The 17491-nt window shown below is 44.9% G+C and overlaps 1 long non-coding RNA gene across 1 annotated transcript in view; it reads left to right on the top strand.

Annotated features, from left to right (window-relative positions):
• Positions 1 to 15565, top strand: part of LOC146246729 (uncharacterized) — a 48873-nt gene extending 33308 nt beyond the window's left edge. The window contains exon 4 of the long non-coding RNA XR_014732291.1: positions 15483 to 15565. This is a non-coding gene — a long non-coding RNA (uncharacterized LOC146246729). The remainder of the gene's footprint in view (positions 1 to 15482) is intronic.
• Positions 15566 to 17491: the final 1926 nt, after the last annotated feature.

Genomic DNA, 17491 nt, shown 5'->3' on the forward strand with positions numbered 1-17491 from the left:
CATCACAGACACGCGCTATAATTATCCCCGCCACCTCGTGTCACCGAGTCAGGATGTGTCAAAAGTGCAGGTGACACCAGGGTCACTGTCAGAAAAATGAATGGAAGATGTAATAGAACCAAGCACTCATAGAGGTGTAGTAGAGATTCACGTCCTGGTAGCTCTGGTTTGACAACTACTAAGTGAAGTGAGACTTTTGACAGAACATTTACAGTAGCCCTTGCATGACAGGCAAATCTCTGGCTTTCTGAGCTGAAAACATGTACAGTCAGCAATCACTAAAGCACTAAACATTCAGGACAGCTACGGGTAGATTATTATGTTGTGTGTTAAAATGGCATGCAATAAGCAAACAATCGATTCACAGCTCAAAAAACCTAGACCATGAGGATATTTACGCTCAGTGCAAATTAAGTTAAAAATGAAGACATAATACACCAGCAGTAAATCTGTACTCAGTGATAATGGGGGGTAGCTTAGTTGGGGTCAAAAATTAGCATTCATTTGAAGGCTCAGAGATTTAAATATGCCACAAATTTGATTGAGTGGAAGTCTTGGACCAGATTCATCCACCCACTCTGCCTGTGTCTCCAGATTGATTTTTAAGTTATGGAGGAGGGGGAGAGTGGAGGAGTGGGGGCATGGGGTGGGGGGTGGCCAGGCAATCGGTAAGTACTGCCCAATCAAGACGTAAGAACATACAGCAGATTAGACAATTTGTAGTAATCAATGAAAATATTCCATGATTTGCAGTGTGCTCAATTCCCGCCATAAATCAAGAGCATAACGTGCAAGTTCGTTAGCAATAAAACAAGGGCCGGCGACAGGGCAAACTATAAGAGATGAATTAAGGAGCCGGGGGAGGAAGTGCGGACTGGTGCGGTAATGAGACAGAATTACAGGCCCCAGAATCCGGCCATGCTTCCCTTGCAGAAGCTGTCAACAACTAATGGTCTGGCTCCAAGTGCCTGCATTTGTCATCCTGTTTCCGTACACATATTTACTCCTTTATTTATCACCCCAATGCAATATCATCATTTTAATGTTAAATACCCCCCACCTCGCCGGATATACACATTGACTCGTGCTACTCATCTGCAGTACAAGAAGTGGGCCTTAGGGCGTTAAAAAAATGAAACATAGCTGCCAAATGGGGAGTAAATCTTATTGGGTAACAAGGGGGCATGGAGGAAGGAAAGTGGAGATGTAGCCAGACCTTGACTCTGCAGTAGCCCCGGTCTTCTTCTAACTACAACGTTGGAATATCTATAAGGTCATGAGTCTACCTTAGTGATGGGCGGAAAAAGTAATCTTGCTGCAAAGCGGAAAGAAAGAACGGTGAAGACACTGTCATTCGCTTGACTTGATTTTTCTCGTTCTGTTTTGTGCATCCTTTGACAGCCTCAGGGCTTTTGTGAGTTCCACAGGTGAGATGAGGCCTGTCTTGTGCCTCTTCCTCCAGTGGATGCCTCTGCCATCCTATACCTCCAGGTCCAGTCCGGTATCAGGGAGACTTTTCCAACTAGACCTGAGCTGCAGTCTCTCTCTCTCTCTCTCTCTCTATGGGTCTCTCTGGGTCTCTCTGGGTCTCTCCTGCATGGGGTCTAAGGAGGGGTCTTCTGCCTCCTAATGGACTGGCTAGACAGATGATCTTGACAGCCACCCGCACAAGTGCTTTTGATTCCATCATTCGCTCTCTGTCGTAGGGCCGGGCCTGCTCCATCGGAGGAATTACCTAAAGTGCCTCTTATTTCATCATCTGAGGTGTCGTGGCAAGCCGTTCTTTTAATTTATACACCCCCCAAAACAAGCACCGCTTCATACATCACACGCCCTCCTTGGAAAAATCATTGGTGGGAGCCGAGGCCAGGTGTAGAATCATTAACCTCAGCCGGGGTGTGGGAGCAGGGTCATTACAGCGTGCAGGAGCGTCCACATTGAGTGAGAGCAGCTTTTGTTACTTGACCTCTCCTTTATTATACTATCTACACAGACACAGGCACGCATCAATAAACTCATTTCCTCCAGCCCTGGGCGCCTGCTGCATGGGTCAAGGAATGTAGTTTCAACTGTAACCCTTCTCTTGAGTTCCATCACTCTTGACGTGTGGCTGGTCCCTCATATGAAGATGGTCTGAAAGTTTGAGACGGATGAGTTATTCCCAAAAATGTTCACATCTTAGATAGAAAATCTGTATGATACAATTTCTCAACCCAGGCCACACATGCTGTTCTGTACCGTTGAGGTGATCAGTCTTTGATGTTAGCCACAGGGCAGACAGAATATATTTTACTTTCCTGTCCAGCCCACTACCAGACAACAGTAGTCTGTTGAGAAGATGCCTTACTAGCATGTTTGATTATAACGTGGGTGGAATAGGCGTTACTGGTACAGTACAGGCTTCTCTGACTTTGCTTACCCTTGGAAAGCTTTCTGCACCCCGTGATCCAACATCTGAAGAGCTGATAAAAACCCTTCAGTTGCCTCAAAGCAGCTGCAAGGCTTAACATTGTCAAAAAGGTTTTTTATTTCCCTCCTGTTTCGACCTCCTGTGTATATTTTATTGAGCTGTTCTCATCCCACTGCAGAGCGAGGCAGCCATAAGCTGCGTTCAAAATGTATTTTGGAGCTCATTAACAGGAGATGGGCACGCCTGGAACATACAATGTCCTTTTCAGAGATACTTTGAGAGAGAGCCTGGCTTGGCAACACCTATAAGCTCAGAAGTGGTGTTTTTGATATTCAGAATGAGTGCTTTTCATCTTTCTCCGTAGCAGCTCAACATGAGAGGATTAGAGAAGTTAATGAATTATCTTCACAGGGGCCTAAATGTGTGCAGGCAGCACTATCCCACGACTCATAACATGAGGCCCTGTGAATTTATTGAACTGGAGAGAGCGTTTTCTCACCCTTGGTTTGAACCTTCAATTTATGACCATCATCAGTTTTTTTTTTCTTCTATTAAATATAGAATATGTGACTCTTAACACTACAAGAAATAGGTAACAATACATTTGGTCAATTCAGGTGTGGCACTTGAGTTGCTTCAGGCTCAGTAGCTGCATTTGGACCCAAGGTTTCACTACAATCCTAGACCTGACTGAGAGAGGAGGCCCCTGCCCATCACTGGCGTCATTTCACTCAAACTTCCGAGGCCAGCCTGCGTAAAATGCACCAGCACAAAACTACGGTAACACAGCAAGACCTTTCCGTTTTTCCAAATGAGGCTGAACTTCTGAAGAACACCCTCAAGGGGAGAGCCAAGCACCGGACGCTTCCCTCCGGGGTCTGCCTTTCCAATTTCTATCATATAAAGCAAATATCAAAAATGTGATTTGAATCTCTCTAAAAATTATCCCTGAAGGACATTACAAGGAGGAGTGATGTGTGGCTCATCGCCTCCCGCTTGCTTCTTTTACAGGCATCGATTAAGTCTCTTTAGCTCACTCTCGACCTGCTGCACAGTGGTGCAGGGCCCCTTAGAGAGTGTGTCCACAGTCCAGAAACGGCAGACCAACTGCCCCCAAGGTTAATTGAAGTCCCACGAGTGTGTTCAGCGGCCTCTCTTTAACAGGGTGACCCATAAATGTTGGATTTCTGAACGGTGACATGAAAAAGTAAGTGTGTGTGACTCATGTCCTTGAGTGACATTCGGTTGTGTTTTTAGAGTTAGAGGAAACTTCCGGAAAATGTTCTGGAGGGGAGGTTTTGGATGACACAAAAGTGTGACACATGCCTCAATCAGCCTGCTGGCGTGCTAGCCTGTGGAAAATCCAAGCAGCTTTCTTCCATGAGAAAGCCTGATTTTGCAATGTAGAAATGGACTTAGTGCTTTAAAGATGCATTTACACAGTTACATCCATCAGGTTCAATCAGCTGTGATTCCCCAACCACATCAGAATCAGAGGTATCTGCAAATGAAATCTTTAAGCATCTTAAATCTTTAAAAACTAATTTAGTTAATGTTTTACCGTTGCCGATTAAAAGCCCTGTCTGCAATTATATTGGGGCCAGTGATTACGGAGTTCCATGATTTACTTTGCAGTGTGTGTGTGTGGGGATGTGCGTGTGGATGTGTGTGTGTGTGGGGCTGTGTGTGTGGATGTCTGTGCTTGCGTGTTTCAGCAGGAGACAGGAATAGATAGGCAAAAAAAAAGAGATGATGGCCCCAGTTCAGAAACCCTCGCTTGCATCCTTGTCATTTGCAAGATAATCTTGTCATCGATTTGTAAAAATGCTTGAAAATGAAATGAGTGTCCCTCATCCCACTTAATCAAGAAAGCGTATTGATCAGCCTCGTAATGAAGGATCATTTAGATACGGCTGAGAAGAATGGACAGGCCTAGCATATGATGTTGAGTAATAGGATGTCTTTATCTGCTGATTCCTGGATACCAGTAAAAGGTAGCCTGCTCTGTCCTCAGAACGAGGAGCAGCTTCTCAGTTTCATTATCATCTGCCACAGTTCTGTTTACATTCACCTTGCAAAATATAAAGAAGGTTAATAAAGATGGTGTAGTAATTCCAGTAATGCATAGATAATCTTTCTTTGTTGGAACTCATTATTCTTAAAATTACTTTTTAAACTTTTCTTTACTAATTCAACATTAGTAGGTTGTGGGTAATATCTTACTTGTATGAACAAATTGGATTGAGAGAGATGGAGGTGAAAAGATCCATTGTGGTTTGAACACTCTGACTGAACCCAGAGTGGATGGGCAGCTCTACTGCATTACAGTAGCGAGTGTCTGTGTGTGTGCATGTGAGACAGAGTGATGGACATAGTGTCAGTGTGTTCAGAGGGCTCTCACTAACTAACAGCATGACTAACTTCTGGATGACAACAGTCCCACTGGACATACCAGGATCCACTGACGTTGTTGTAACAAAGTTGTGATTTGACAGTCATCCAAGTAGGGTTCCCAGTGGATTCCTTCCTGCTTCTTGCTGTGCGGAGGGAGAGAGCTTGGGCAAAGTGTACTTCTTGGCTGAAAGAAAGGCCTTCTTGAGAGGCCATTACAGGAAGTAAACTGGCTAAAGCTCCTCTAACAAAATAAGGTTATGGACTTCTCCTCTTTCTCCCTCCATTTTCACAGTCCCGCTCGGACGTCCTTGCACGCCGACTTCGGTTCAGGTTTGGACGCGAAGTTTACACAAATAATGCATTTCCCATAAACACAGAAAGTGCCCAATCACACCTAATGGTGTTGTGTTAAAATGCAGAGTGCTGCCTCATGGGGTTCATATACTACCCAGAATGCACTCCAGCAGGAGGAGTATGTCGCTGTGATCAAAAGGTAAAAGTGGCGTGGGTCTAGGCGAGGAAGGGAGCAGCTCTCATTACAGGCCCAAGACCTCCATTTGGGCATTTTTAATATGTGTATCCTATTAAGCTCTTTAAGTGCTTTTTGATAATTGTGCTTTGTACTTTTTTACGGCACTCCAGTCTATTCCCAGTTCAATTTCCTCTTTTATCGGACGTTTGAAATATTGATCCCAGACAGATAAAAGCAAACACCATAATCTCACGCCGCCAATGTCCCGGAGTGAGTGAGTGAGCTCGTGGTGTGAGAGGGGGGTGAGGGGACGGGGGGTGCACCAGGGACCAGTCGCTCCTCCAACGCTCTCTCTTTTGTTTTATTGCGTTTTTTCGTCAACAGAATTGGCTTACTGCTCTGGGATCTTTATGTAAAACACCTGCCCACTGATGGCTCGTTGATATGACCATCTCCCTCCAGTGTCCCCCTACACCCCCCTGTCTCTCCCCACCCCTCCCTCTCAGCAACACCCACTCCCAACCCCCTCCCCACCCCTCCCTCTCAGCAACACCCACTCCCAACCCCCTCCCCACCCCAGCTCCCCCCCTTGACATTTTGCAGAGCGCAGCGTAGGGGCTCCCAGGGTGCTTTCCATGATTGCTGCTGCTTAAACCGCTGTCAGAGCCGCCAGAATAACAGTGATTTATCTCCATAGCAGCTTTATGGAAGTTAGTGTTTTCTGTTAACCTGAGCACTCAAATGCAGCTTGGTGGAACCTCACCGTCACATTAACCTGAATCAATCACCTCTTGATTTTTCCATAAAAGAAAAGCCTGCTGTAAATAACGTTGGGATATTGGCTGGCTGCTCTGCACGCACAAAGCCCTGCCGAAGTCTGTGCTGAGCTAGGGATGATCTGATGATACTACTGTTGCCTGTTTTCCAATAGTCCCGGACCAGCACAGTGCTACAGGCATGATCTGAAGTCCTGACTCTGTGATTATTGTTAGTCCTTGTTAAGCGGATTTTAAAACTGTCTCTATCAGGAGACTTACACTGAACTGAGGGTCATAGACTGTGCTTGAGAACATAGTGCAAATGAACTATGCACATTTCCTGAGAAAATGTACTGTATGTGACATAATATAGTAATCTTTTCTGCTATTATATCTGTTTAGATAGCAAGTCGCCCACAGTATTTTGAGATCTGTTTAGGCATGGAAATACCACAAGATGGGCCTTCTATGCTGCCAAACACTGGAGGTTTTTGTGGCCTTTTTAGCTTTGCAGACATTATTCGAGATTTACTGCAAACATTTGACCAACCAGCCCACTCTATTGACTGTGTTTGACAAGCGTAATCCTTTTCTTCTTTCCAGTCACTTCCATTCAGCGATCAATCAGAGCATCAATGCCGTGCAGACCGCTATGAAGTGCAGGCACAGTGTTCGATCATGAGACAGGCACCTTGTGGGCCCTTTCTCTCTATCTCTCTCTCTATCTCTCCCTCCCTCCCCCCTCCTCTCTCTCTCTTTCTCTCTCTAAAATATAGTGATTGATTCATCTTCAAAGATATCTTAAGTGGTTGGCCGGGTGTAGTATATATAATGCCTTTTTTTGTTGTCGACTGCAGCCCTTTTTCGTACCCAAAGAGCAATCCTTTAAAACAACACAAAACAACACATCAAAACTTTCCCCCCAAGACGAATACTGAGAGCTTCTGACCTCCACATCTCTCTGAAGCTCTGAGCTTTGATTTGAAAAATGGTGATATAGACGGCCAAGTACAAAGAGGGAGGCATACTTTTAAGATCTCTTTGGAACATTTCACTCTTTTTAAATTGCACCTTAACCTTGTTCCACTTATTCCACTTTTTGCTCCTGAAAACATTCATCTTATATGTCATATGTGATACAATTCTTATATATTGTCATCTTCACTGACAACCCCACGGTTCGCTCCCCATGGCCTCGGTCAGCTGTGTTGCAGCCTACACCTCAAGGCAACTTCCACATCATCTGCCCTAAAGTTCCACCAGTGCAGTGGAGAGACTTGCATCCACCTTCACTCAACAACAATCACTGGTGTGGGAAGAGACACAGATGGAATAAGTTCTCAACAGGATTCGGTAAAGGACTGAAGGTCACCAATCTATCCAGTGTCACCCAGTCACCGCAAAGCCACATTAAAACCCTGATCTCTCCCAGATTGGACTCAGGCTCCGACTCTTACAATACAGCCATGGCAAGGAGCACTTGTTCCTACTAATACATAGATGTAAGTTGAGAGAAGGGGGAGGGAATGTAGCTCCCTTGGAGGAGTATGATAGGAAGTGTAGTAATTAAAGCACAGACAGTGTCACTGACCTCTAGATTGCACCGTGCTGTCTCTTTTGTCCCCGGCTGTGCATCCAGCCTCATTGGGTGAAATTGTATCTTTTCACTTTGGCTCTTTAAAAAATGTGCGTGGTATTGGGAGTCGGTGAGGCGTGACATTTCTTCTTCTCTGCCCCCCCCCCCCCTCCACACCCCACACCCCCTCTAATTCTCCACCTCCTCTACCCCTCCTCCTGTCCTCTCCATCCCTTCATCCCCCTCTCTTTCTTACTGGGAGGTGTTTCATGAACAGCTGGGTCCCGGGAGATGAGGAGAGGTTACTGAAAGAGGCACTCTGTGTATAATTCGATGATTATCAGGTGTGTGTGTTTGTGTGCGTAGATATATATGTGTGTGTGTCCCTCCACCCCTCCCCTCCTCCGGCTATTGGCAGGTGTCAGGTGACGGGCGGGCCTTGTCACAGACTGTCAGCTGCACCCTGTATGGCAGCAGACACACTGTTCACAGCATTACCATATGAGAATAAGGGACATCACGGCTCGTCTCGGTACTCTCGTGCTGAGCTGATCTGATAGGCTGAGCGGGGTGAGGAGCTCATAGTGCAGCAAGTTGAAGAAAAAATATAGTACCCTCAGCTACAGGCACGCTGATTTGTGTTGACAAATGTGTTGGCATTTTTCTTGTCATGTACAACTACTCGTCATTTCTTTCTTAAATCATCAGCGATTTTTTTATTGTGTTTTTCCCAACATAACCGAAAAAAAACAGACCCTGAAATAGTCTCTCGGTCTGTGTCTCTCTCCCTCTCTCTCTCTCTAACTGACCCTACAAACCCAGTTGACACTGCAAACATGCCGGCTCTAATCTCCCCATGGCTTCTCCTCCCAAAAGGCAAGGCTCGGTAATGGCCAGATCGGTTCTAAGGGGTAAGGAGGGGGGTGGCTTCAAAGATGGTCTCGCATTAGCGCTACCTTTAGCATGCTAATTGGTATGCTCCAGCTCTGTGGGGAGGCTGTTTGAGATGGAGGGGGACCCGCGGGCTCCGCTCGATCCCTATCAGAGCAGACACGCTGTTCCTGGCCGGCCTGTCACAGTGCGGGGCCACTCGTGGGGTGGGGGGAGACTGACACGGGGGGCCGACGTCTGCTGGGAATCCTTAAACCTGCATCTCCGACCCACTTCATTATCTCTGCTGCTCCGTTTGTTGGCTTGCGTGTTCGGCCTCCTCTGAGCGGGCTGGTGATAAGGGCAGACCCCTGGCCAGACCCTATCTATCGGCTATGGAATAGAATAGGAATGGAGTTGTTGTAAAGAAGAACATTGTGTTTTGTCTGCTTTGTGTTTGACCTCACAAGGGCATTGTTAATGTTGAATAGGCCTTTGAATGGCGATACTTAAACAGTTTTTGTTATAAATCACCTAACTGTACCATACCTCAATGTCTTGTACTCCACATAAAGAACATAGAAACCAGATTGAGACAAACGTTTATAAAATGAATTTGAAAACAGTGTAATGACTTTGACTTTGTGATGCTTTTAAAAGCCAAGGCATCAAACACTTTTGAAACTAAAACGAGTGCTTGAAAAAACAAGAAATAATACGTTAAACTTTTAAAGGGGCCACGATATACGGCAGTTCAAATCGATAGCATTAGCTTAGCTGTGACAAAATACATAAAAAGAGAATCAATGCTAATAAAGTGAGATCAGACTCACAAGAATGCCTCTACTCCTTGCATTCACCTCTAGATTTCTCCGTAGCCCACTGTCTCAAATGCAAGCCATGGCTAGCTCTCATTACTGCTGGGCCCGGGTCAATTATCATACCTATTAACTGTTGCCAAGCCCTTTCAACACAGCAAACACCTGCAATTAACACACTCAGAGGGTGTTACTCTAGATGTAAATTCACTTGTTCCACATGTTTAGAGTACTACTCATTAATGTGGGTAGAGACTGGATTTGTGCTTTAATGAATGTTGTCTGAGTTTGTTCTTCTGAAGTACGTTGATGGACAACAGTACCAAATCTGAAAATATAAAATATTCCCTTAATGAAAACTACAGCTTCATCGTATCTTTTAATTCTATCAAGTTTTAACTTAATATAATTATAAATTCTGATTTTTTTGAAAATATGTTATACAGAGGAACAGTTATTCAGCATTTACCTGTAAAATAGGTGGAGCTTGGTAATGCAGTCTGAAGCATATAGTATATTGTGTGCTTTTCTTTTGCCTTGTCATTGTGTAGACAAAGTGCCCTTATACCTGACTGAACCTACTGCTAATGCATGTCCCCTTCTCTTGAAGCTCAAGCACCTGAGAGGTATTCCAGAAAGCAAGTTATGTGACATACCCAGGTGAGTTAACTCCCCATCTGATGCCCCCGCACTGTAGCAACCAGTAGGTTGCTGCAACATTGTGAATCAGCTGGTGGGTTAACTTAACCGGTTATGTTGCATAACCTGCTTTCTGGAATACCCCCCTGTTCTCCTTTGCTGTAAACTACAAAACTAGTGCATGACTTTTAGGAAATAGCCTACATGTCACTGAGGAGATGGAAAAGGCATGTTAAAATAAAACGTCATCAGCTCCTATTTTATGTGAGCTGAAATACAAAAGAGAAATTTTCTATGTATGTAAATCATTTTTAACAATTTGGCTAATTAATTAGGTAATTTCAGAATTCAGATTTTTTTTTTTTCAACAGTTGTATCTTGTAAAATGATTTCATAATTGTGATTTATTAAAGTTTATTTTTATTATTATTTTTTTTTATTTGGTTAGTGGTCTTAGTCGGATAGGGTTAGAGGGTTAGTGTTAAACTTTGTTGCTCTGGATATTTGATTAAGGAACATTCAAAATCAGGTTCTACCTGTACAGCTTTCAATGAAATTGCGTTACTCTTTGTCAGACTGTAAAGCCCTGCTTGGTCAGTTCGCCTATTCTTCTCCCTCAAATAGGCCAACTTGCGACTGTAATACTTGAGATGTATGTTTATCAATGTCTGTGCGAAAGAGAATACGTGTTCCTGTGTAAGTATATGTGATATCACACGCAGGCCAGTGGTTAAGCCTGTACGTGTGGCGGTAGACACATGCACAGTACAGGGATACTGTTTCAGGCTGTGATCTGGAGCACAGCGCCCCACAGTGGTCATGTATGGAACCAGAAGCCCCACTCTGTCACCTTAGCACCCCGCACTACACTTTCGCTTGCGCGCCTGCCTGCCCAGAGATCCCGACGGTGAACATTTCATTTACATAAAGGTGCAAACGCTTGGGCCCCGATGCCACCGACACTGTTTATCGTTTGATCAGCTATGATTGATGCTCTGTTAATACAAATCTAGCTTAGCGTATTTTCCCTGCCAAGGGACCCATGAAGAGGTTCAATTACAGAGCAATCTCATTAATTCGAGGAGCTGGTTACGGAGGAGGAGAGGACAGCCTCGATTTTTTTTTATTCTGGAATGCAGATGTGTAGGGAACATAATTAGTAGATAAGAGTCCTAATTGGAACCTGCTGTGTGGCTGCAGAGGGTGTAGCCCTCGCTATGTTTTACAAGTTCCACAGTGTGGAAGTACACTTTTTTATATCCTGCTCACACACACGCACCATCCGTCACACACACTTGCCCAGGCGGGAAGGGGACCCCCCCTCCACCCCAACGCCGCACGGAATTGTTAGTGAAAGTGCTTCTGATGCGGAGAATGCACAAGCGCTGGAAATTCTATATTGGTGCTAGAGAAAAGAGACTTGTGTAAAACAAGTTTCCAGGGTATAGTGTTTTAATGCACTCACTGTATAAAAAACAAAATATTGGTATCTTGACTAAGACCTTATGATTTTGGCACGGTATTGTATTTCCCCCGGTCACTGTGTTTGACTGCAGTGATTAAGTGTGGTCTGGTAAAGAGGAATGAGATATTCAGACATTCAAGTAAACACACCAGAGTACAGTATCGTCCAGCACTGGCTGGAGAGAACATCTTCTTTCGGTTGTTGGAAGAATGTGGGGAGCTAACTTCAAACACTCCTGTGTGCCTTTTTAACAGCACCTTTATGGTGTTTTTATGACACAACGCAGGTCTCTCCCCCCTGCCCTGTCTCCCAGGCCATGTAAAACGTCAGGGCGGTGGACGGCTGGCTGGAGCCCACAGGGGCTGCAGTTCCACATATCAAAGGGCCGACCACCCCCTGGTCCAGCAAACACAGCCCCTGGTTCATGGGCCCTCGTTAGACAGCCCAGTTATGTAGACCTGCCTGTCTCTCAGCCTCTATGGGGAACCTGCTCTACATAAACAGTCTAGAAGGAGCCCACCCCCACACTCTCCATGCACCCCCACTGCCCCTCTCAAGTCTTTAGAGGGACAGATACGAAACCAACCATAGTCCCTGCGGTGGTCCGCTCTCTTCTGTAGAAAGCTGGGGGCAGCCCTCTCCCCCTGGACAGGGGTGTTAGAAGAGTGGGTGAGGGAGGTCGGAGGGTGGGGGGTTGACACGGCTGAGCCAGCCCAGCCCATAGCTTGGTCCCTCTGGTGTGGAGGTGGACTGGGAGCCAGAGAGGAGGAGGTGGGACCTCAACAGCTCTGGGTGGCGGATCTGCACCAGCTGTGCCCATGTGAGGGGAAAAGTGAGCCGGAGGAAGCTCCATTAGTTCCAGGGGAAGGCCTTGTGTGGCCCATAGCCCTCAGCCCAGTAGAAAAAACCCTAGACGCACTGTACCTCTCTGTCTCTCTTTAACACACACACACTCTCTCACCCTAGCCGTGAGATTCAACTCCAGTTAGAACCTCAGAGCTCAGAGGTCTCAGGACAATGAACAAAGCCCTCTGACTTACCTGACTCAGCTCATAAAGGAGAATAACAAGTCTGCAGCTCTGTTTTATGATCTTTACATTGTGGCCAATTACCTGAGGGCATTGCCCTGAAAAATAATCTTCAATTAATTATTTTACCCAAGGTTTCCTCATTTGTCCCATGTTTATCCAAGCCAAACAAAGAACTGAATGAGGACATTTAACAATCCAGCTGTATTCAATGACTTTCCTCTGTGAAATACAGTCAGAGAAGAACAGACCTGTATAAATGCTGGTTGGCCAAATCTTCTGATGGTAACATTTAAACACGCAGTCTTGTTGTTAATTCACAATGACATTTCTGACGAATTTTACAAAACCTACAATAGCAAAACATTCTCTAAAAAATAAGGAATTTAGAGGGACTTGATGTAGCAACATAACTGTCTAATTTGAAATAACTTGCCATTAGTGTTTTGATTGTCCCGTGGAAAGTTCCAGAAGGGGAGAACATATGCTCACATCAAAGCCGTCTTCAGCAATGCTCCTCCCTAAATGCTACGCCAGTGGTTGATTAATTCACACAGGGTATTGCTTTATAGTTAAACAGCCAGCCAAAATAAGAAAGCAGTCTGTTCCGTATTTGGTCAAGGGGGTACCTCTCTTCCGGGCTTCTGTCCTTCTTGAATAACAGAAAAGAGGAGGAACAACAAAAGCTAATCACTTTTCAGACTTGGCCTTTGTTGTTCAGTGACCCATATCTCTATTAATTACATACGTGGTTTATCTTTCGCACGCCCCCCCCAATCCCTACGGCAAGTCTGCTTCCTCTGCAAAAACTCTTCAAATGGGTCGAGATTTATGTCAGATGTATGGTCTTGCCTGCTAGGAGTGGGGGGCATTATGTTCAGAGGGAAACTAGATCACAGGCCTGAGTTGAACACAGTGACAACTCAAACTGCAATGACCTGTTAAATGTTATTTTTTTCGGTTTCATTGCTTGCAAGTATTTCTTCCCCCCAAATGGTTTTAGTTCCTCACATTTTAATTTCTTTTGTAACTTTTCAAAACAAGGAACGATGTCTGTTTTTACTTATGATCTACATGTTTCCCGTGTTTCGTCTAGGTCTGATAGTTTATCTTCCTTCCTGCCTGTCTGTTGATCCGTCTCTCTGTGTATACATGTGTACTCAGTGTCTGTGTGTGTCGGCCTGTCTGTCTGGCTGTGTGAGGCTGGGGCCCCTGCTGAGCTGTCTGTCAGACCTGACTGCATTGACATTCTGACGGGGCCCGCCGTGGCTCCTCATGTTTTTCAATTAGACGTCCCTTTGCCGGCGCCTGTCTGAAAATGAAAGGGCAGGATTGCAATGTTTGTATAAACCTAAAGCCTCTGTTCTCATGTGAAAGTGGTGTCACACAAGACAAATTCTAAGAGTGAAGATAAAATGTATCTTGAAATGATTTAGTACAAAATATGTGGTACTGTATATGTATTCTACTGCATCAGACACTAGTGTCTGTTAGCCACTCCTCCAGTTTTACCCAGTTGGCTGATACAGTGCTGTGTAGTTGACTTTTTGCCTCCCTGGTGTGAGGGGTGGGAGGAGGGGAGGGGGGGGGGGTTGTGGTTGTAGAGGGGGGAAAGATGCCAGAGGAGGTTTGGAGAAGCGTATGTAAACCTGCCAAACAGGAGCAGTTTATATCACCCCCCCCTCACACACACACACACACACCAAACAGGTATTCCCATAGCTCTCTGAGCTTCCCAGCCAGCGCCCAGGGGTGGGAGTCTGAGTAAATAACCCAGAAGGCCTGCGATTTCCCAATCACAACAGAGGTGTCATTTACGCCCCCGTCACGGGGTGCGACCGGGGGGCCAGACTGAGCCCTGAGGAGACGCACTATTGATCCGCCCCGCCAAGAAAGCCAGCTGCCATTAAAGCCATGACAGTGGAACTGTACAGCATCGATCGCCTGAGCTGGGGCCTCGGCGGTATTATTTATAGAGGGGCAGAGCTCCATCCACCACTCTCTTATGTCTGATAATTGATGGCAAGTGGGGCCTTGCTTCCTTCCCTGACCCCAGAACACTGAAAGACAGATGGATTACATCTAACACAATTATGATTGATATTATCAGATTACGCCATGCACGACAAGGTAGCCTGTGCTGGCTATGCAGAGCTTTTCACCCTGGCTGTCTGAGGCCTTTTCTTATTCTTCCCTAGTGGGAAGAGATATAGGAGTGAGTGTGTGTGTATGTGTGTCTGTGTGTTTGTGTGTCAACGGCACAACCGACCTATCTTTTTAGCTTTGGGCCTCTGAATTAACAGGACCAAGAACCTCCAACCACAGCTCTCGTCCAGAGAACTAACATGTAGATAACTAGTAAATTTTCTCCACCGCCTCATTAGCTCACCCCCTGTGTCGTCACACATCTGAGTTTTCACCTTCTGGGCTCACAGAGGGCTTTGGAAGGGCTGCTGTGTCTTGAATGTGGGTGAAAATTCAAGTTATCAGAAGCAATCTATATCACCCGCTGTTCAGGAGGTGTAAAAATGTATTGGCAGCTGACATTGCCTTGACTTAACATCCAGCTAAGTAATCTAATAAGTTCTGTTGAAATCTCCATCCCCTTTTCCGTCCCATTGATTTGTTTCCCTGACATTTGTGTAAGTCATGGGGTGTAATGATTTGATTGAGCAATTCATATTTAGTGCCAACTCAATGCTTTCATATTGATTTTCATGCTGGCTGTTTTGCATTTCTCTGGAGCTCTTTGTTGTCCTTTTTCTTGGTCTTCAGTACAACATACAGAGTTTTGAGGCTCACCTCTGTGAAACAATGTTCTATGTTTTCTGTCAAAGGACAAGAATATCCGAGAAGTAAACTGTATTATGCTTGTAAGAATTATTTTTGAAGCCTAAACTTTAATATGTTTTATGATGAAGATAACTTAAGTTTGTGTACTGCATTTAGAACTAGTACTATGAGTACATCTTGGCTTCTGTTACTTACTGAATTGATGTACTGAAGTGAACTGATGTGTGTGTGTGTATATGTGTATGTGTGTTTTCTTTAGCATGAGACCTCTATTGTGAAGAAGGAAGTCACTGTGGCACAGCCTCAGAGCCAGAGCTCTCCTCAACAGACCTTTCCTGTCCACACTCAATGACCAACATACGCCTCTCAATCCATTTCTTTATGTGTTATTATTATGTAGCTTGCGTTCTCCCCCCCTCCCCTATAATTCAATTATTCTGGATAACCATAATGCAATTTGGGCATTGTTTATTACTCTCGCTGCACATAACTCTCCTTGTCAAACATGGGAGGTTAAAATGCCAGGCCAGTCTTAAAAGGCTGTCTTTATGTTTCGAAAGTGAAGTTTCTGCCTTTTCCCAAGATCATCTCTATAGAGAATTGAATTAACATGGCAGTTGGAATAGCTCCCTAAGATTTAAATTGTGACGACAAGCCTTTTAAAATCCATTTTCTAGTTACTGATTAGATTTAGCGTTATCATCACTGCTGCACAGATATGTCGGTTCTTCATTCATATTTGAGTGAGGAAAACATAAATCCTACAAATTGGTTCCTGTCTCTTCTTGTTAAACTGATCTAGATTTATGACTCTGGCAGAGCACAAAGCATCAGACATCACTTGTCCTTACTTCTTTAGCTTCCAAAAAAAACACACACTTTTTTCATTCAGTATCATTCGTAGTAATTACATCAAATTAAATCACACGGCTTTTCTACTTATACTACTGAATTACAGAGCAAATAAAGAAGTGAAACAAAAGTGTGTCAGTTTGAGATGAAGTCCAACAGTTTCTTATCAGATGCTACAGTTTGCTCACTTATATAAGACCAACATGTGTCCCAATATACTGTATGTTTATAGTAAAGTAACACATTCAATCTGGAGCACCTCTGAAACATGGTTTGTGTTAACCCCCTCATAGGGTACTATCCCAGTGGAGCAGATGTAAGTTTTAAGCTGCTTTGTGTGAGTGAGCTGGCAGCCAGTGTTCAAGGTGGGGGGCAGACCTACAGCCGTAGACCGGTCCAGGAAGGGCTGGGAGGAGGTGAGGCCGGGGGGTGGGCGGGGGCAGGAAGGTTGTACTGGCCTGGTCCTCGTCCTCTGTCCCCTCCTGCCAAGTGCATTTAACACCTGGAGTCCTGGCTGGCTGCTCTTTGGCGCTGCAGTATAATGGCTTGTTAAACGGGGCTCAATAGGGCTAATTCACCTGATGAAAAAAGAGAAGAGAAAAAAACCACAAAATATTGAGTGTCGGGCAAACACAAAAATGTTCCATTCACATGAGGCCCTGCTAGGATTACTGTGCAGTTAAGCCGGGCCTATATCATGTTAATGTAATGGCTTTCAGTTTGTTTGTTTTGATACCCGATTTCATTTTTTACTTTAGCGATGAGGAGAGGATCTCTCATATGTATGCTTCACATATGGCATATCAGATTACTCATATGTTGTGGCTATTGTATTTGTGTGTATCATCTTTCTCATATAGCACCGACAACATATGCCATCCAATTCCTCATATGACATATGCTATTGAACTCACATGAACCCATATTGATACCAGACATGATAGTGTCTGACGTCTGTGACACAGGATGAACTGAAAAGTTGTCTGCCAGTGTGATAGAAAGCAGTCACACTTCTTTGCCCAGGAAAAAAAAACAAAAATCGACCTTTTGTAGATGTTGTCCTTCACTGCTGTGTGCTGCATTGTGTGGCTGTGAAAGAGATGGCTGCAGAGCCTAAGAATACACTAAGGCTCTGGTTCAGTGTTCAGCTGAACTGAAGGGAAGTGACAACAACCTGTCCTCCACAGCTGTACAGCCATGTCTGCTGAGAAGGCTATTCGACCCTTTCCTGTGCCGGGCTCTCCTCTCTCTGAGCATGTCTGTGGTTTCCTCTCACCAGAGGACAGTCTTTGTAGCTCTCTTCAGGAGCGGGAAGTCCATTGTGATTGGCGGGGAGGTGGTCAGAAAAAGCTAGTCAAATCAGAAAGACGGAGAGGAACCTTTTACTCTTTCGAAATGAACCATTACGCTACACTG

This window comes from Hypomesus nipponensis, chromosome 19, assembly GCF_054491055.1.
Source record: "Hypomesus nipponensis isolate SF chromosome 19, ASM5449105v1, whole genome shotgun sequence".
Lineage (NCBI taxonomy): Eukaryota > Metazoa > Chordata > Actinopteri > Osmeriformes > Osmeridae > Hypomesus > Hypomesus nipponensis.